We start from the raw sequence: 4,358 nt of genomic DNA, 5'->3' as shown, positions 1-4,358 counted from the left end.
TAAAAATGAACAACAAGTCTTTCAAAAGGCTCCTTATTTTCCACCGCCGCAACAAGCTGCCACTTCTAGTGGCATAAGTGATATAGCAAAGCTGAAGTCGATGGTGCAATCGATGACAATTCAATTGCAAAAAAGTGACCAAGCGAAAGATGCTTCTATTAAGTCACTTGAATCCCAGATGGCTCAACTAGCTGCTAATCAAGCTTCAAGGCAACCGGGTCATTTACCATCCCAACCTGACAAGAAACCACATGAGACGGTAAATATGATAAATCTGAGGAGTGGTCTTTCTTATGAGGGACCCAAGATGCCGTCTGCAAATGCTAAAATTTCGGACCCGGAAGTTGAAGTTGTTATACATGAACTATCGTCTTTTGACAAAAAAGTGCTGACACCACGAGATGTCCCCGATCGACTAATTTATGGTGATCGATCGAGAGATTATGCTGAAATGGTTCTCGATCGAGAGGATAGAAGTGCTCGATCGAGCACTGTTGAAAAGGGAGATCTCGATCGAGTAACTGAAAGTGCTTGATCGAGCACTGTTGTTGAGAAAAGCACTCGATCGAGAGGTATTTTTCCTCGATCGAGTGAATCTGATGCTCAATGTTACAATTCTTTAGCAGAGAAAAATGAAGGACTAGCTATCCCAATTACGGTCCCATTTCCGAGAAGATTGCAGAGCAAGAAGATCGAGCAACAATTCGGTAAGGTTGCCGAAATTTTGAAAAGTGTTCATGTTAATGTACCATTTGCTGAGTTCCTAAACCAGGTACCCTCCTATATGAAATTTATGAAAGATATTTTAGCGCGTAGGAGGCACATTAATGACCATGAGACGGTGGCTTTGACTGAAGCGGGCACTGCCCTTATTCAAAATAAGACCCCACATAAGTTGTCTGACCCGGGTAGTTTCTCTATACCATGTCATGTTGGGACCCATTTAATTGATAATGCTTTATGCGATTTGGGAGTGTTGGGAAATGTGTCCTCAACAATAGTGCGATTACATGATTTAAATATCATTATTAAATCTCATTTTAAGAATACATGTGGGATGTAATATTTTACAGTCAACTGGTCCACACATATCGGTAATGATTGGCTGACTAGAGTTTGACATTACTGTCGTGCGACGGTGGTGATCAGTTGATCCCCTTAGGTCATACCTATAGGAAAATACTCTTAATTGATTATTTAATTAATCGTATACCGATACGAGTTAATTAAATTGGTTAAAATTGACGGATGATTTTGTGAGTATAATTTACGTATCTTATTGTAAATATGATTAAATGAGACACGGTCTAAGTAATCGAATTGTTTTATTACTTAGATGAAATCATTGTTTACAGAAACAATTGAAACGGAATGAATAAATTATTATAAATACAGAATGTTGTAATTTATAATTTGGAAACATTTTGGCACGAGTAATTACGAATTACTAGTCAATTTTGTAAATGACATATTTTATGAGTATGTTGATTTTTAATATGTTAAAAATACATTACATTGTGACATGTCATGTAACATGTTACATGTGACATAATTGACAAATGACAAAATAAAATGGACCATCCATTTTATTATGAAAGTGCCGAAATTAGAGGGAGTGTTGGGTTAATATTGTGTTTTCATATTAGTGGAAAACATAATTATTAAAGACTACCTACTAGGCTTGCAAGCCTAAGCTTTTGAGAAGAGCAAAAACAAAAGGCATTGGGCATACTACCCAATACTTTTTTTTTCGGCCACCCACAAGAAAGAGAGAAGAGCTTTTCTCTTTTACATTATTATTCATTCTTCCCATCTAATTTTCTAGAGTAAGAAAATGCAATAAAAACTTTCTACAATTTATGATAATTCTAGAGAAATAAACTCACATATACTCCTTCTTGACCGAGATTTTCAAGAGTAAAATGCAATTTATTTGTGTCAATTTTATAGTAAAACTAATATTATTACTAGATCTAAAGAATATTAGTTATTAAGAGACTTCCTTGGGTATATGCTTTTGGGAGGGATTCTATACTTGAATCCTTGTTCTTCCATTTGGAGAGCTCAAGAACAAGTGAGTAGGTGAACTCACTTGTGCCCATAAATCCGAAAATCACAATGTAAGATGATGGTTTCTTCTCTATATTTTATATTGTTTGCATGCATAAGATCACTTGTTAATTTTATGACAAATTAAATTAAAGCATATATGAATATGTTGAGTATATAGATCTACTTTTCCTTCAGGGAGCTAGCGTGAGTGTTTTACCATTGTCTCTCGCTAAGAGGCTTGGTTTACCAAAATTCCATTGTACTAATATGACCGTACAGATGGCTGACCGCACTGTATCACGGCCTTTAGGTGTCTTAGAGGACATACCTGTTAAGATAGGGAAGTTCTTTATTCCCGTCGATTTCGTAGTCTTAGATATCTCCAAGGACTTATATACTCCTATCATTTTAGGATGACCATTTCTATATACCGCTCGCGCAGTAATAGATGTCGGGGGGAACACTACAACAAATAAGGTAATTGGCGACCATATAAGGCGACTGAGAACAGTCGCCATTAAGAATAAAGCGACTAAGACCCGTCGCCCGCACTTCGTAGCTGGGTTTGGTCGCTTTTGGCGACAGCGTTAAGTGCCAATTTTGGCGACTGAGTTTTTTTAAATCGGGCGACCAAAATTCGTCGCCAAATTGGCGACTGTCATGAGTCGCTAAAAAGGCGACTGCTATTAGTCGCTTTCCTGAAATCCACGTCATCTCCATATTTTTTAAAAAGGCGACGGATTTTGGTCGCCATTTTGGCGACAGATGTTGGTCGCCATTTTGGCGACAGCTTTTGGTCGCCAAAACCACTGTTCCCCGTCGCCAATGCCCATAAAATTAATTCATGATCAGAGACTTAGCGACGGTTTCCCGTCGCCAAATGCCCAGTATCCGTCGCCAAATTTACATTTTTTTTAGCGTAAAAATCGTTTTTGACCTAGCCAAATACGTAAAAACCTGCAAATAAACCAACATTTCCAGCAGAGAACACATGGGAAGCCAACACAACCAAACTTGATAAAGAAAATCATGTTCCATACACACAACTACGAGTTCTACGAGTTCTACGAGTTTTGGTCATCTAACATTATCCGGGAATAACATGTTTTCTAAAAAACTACATAACAGGGAAACTTGCTCCCGCTCCACTACCACCTCCATGATTAGGATCTCTAGGATCCTTTGGTTGCGGGCGCCACCCAGTGTTGCAATTGGCGAAGAAGGAGTTCATCCGTTCCATTTCCTCCTTCATCCTCCGAATTTCAGCATCTCTCTCGGCATCCCGCCTCTCCCTCTCGGCATCCTGCGCCTCACGGCGGCTAATTGAGCTTGGAGCACACTCACGACACTTGGGGTATAAGGTTGTTGTTGGGAGGAAATTGACCCTCTTCTTCTTGTAGGAGGGTAGAAAATCTCCTTTGCCGACCCGACTCCATACACATCTCCTCTTTGGAACCCCTCAACAAGATCAAACCATAGCTCATTGTCATCAATTTCCGGGTTGTTCTTCCTACGGACAAGGAATTGTTCCTAAAAATTGATAAAACATTAATGGTTAGAGGTTACTTATCTAAAAATTGATAAAACATATACTTTAAAAAGCTAAGAAATTTTTATTTTTTGACACTTACATATAACTGTTGATCTTTTTCCTTCGCGAAGATCAACTTGCCCTTGCTTGTCTTCTTTGCGTGAGTGTCAACAAAGAGATCAACAATCGTGGGTACCTTACCCTTATTCTTCTTGGTCTTCCGGAAAAAAAACAAGGAAATTGTTACTCAAACATGATAATTAATGAGACTAATTAAATTAGAAGACTATTAAATTAAAAGCTAAGACAAATAACTTACATCTAACACCACACGATCATGAAAAGATTGAGACCCTCCATAATGAGTAGGCTCAACTTCCGCATCCTTATCTCCTCCTTTCCTGTTGATCTTGTTCCGGCCGATGCTTCCTTGAACTCAGGACTGCTCCTAATACTTGGTATATTCCTCATATGACGAACCCGTAATCAATAAAATAACAATTATTAATTAATATATTTTCAAAATATGTAATGAATTTTAACTAATTACGGGTATTAAAAGAAACTAAATACCTTTCATGAAAGATGGCGCCTTCTTCCTCTTAGACACCTTATACATGTTGTCCCTTAGCCTCTTCTTGCCAATGTCATTATACCTTTGCCAAACTAGGCGCTCAAGGTTGGTTGGCCAATAGAACACACGCTACAAAAAGTAAACACATAGATGAGAAACAAATTAATAATAAGGTAAAAAGAATAAATAAATTATATTTAA

General features: G+C 37.9%; 1 long non-coding RNA gene across 1 annotated transcript; it reads right to left on the bottom strand.

Annotated features, from left to right (window-relative positions):
- Positions 1–3,474: 3,474 nt before the first annotated feature.
- LOC141627393 (uncharacterized) lies at positions 3,475–4,002 on the bottom strand. Its single transcript, XR_012536962.1, has 3 exons — positions 3,903–4,002; positions 3,684–3,800; positions 3,475–3,582 (listed from the first exon to the last, which is right to left on the bottom strand). It is a non-coding gene; the product is annotated as an uncharacterized LOC141627393 (long non-coding RNA).
- Between the last annotated feature and the right edge of the window lie 356 nt (positions 4,003–4,358).

This window comes from Silene latifolia, chromosome Y, assembly GCF_048544455.1.
Source record: "Silene latifolia isolate original U9 population chromosome Y, ASM4854445v1, whole genome shotgun sequence".
In the NCBI taxonomy this organism is placed as follows: Eukaryota; Viridiplantae; Streptophyta; class Magnoliopsida; order Caryophyllales; family Caryophyllaceae; genus Silene; species Silene latifolia.
The sequence above is the reverse complement of the archived record's forward strand: the minus strand, read 5'-3'. Positions and strand labels throughout refer to the sequence as shown.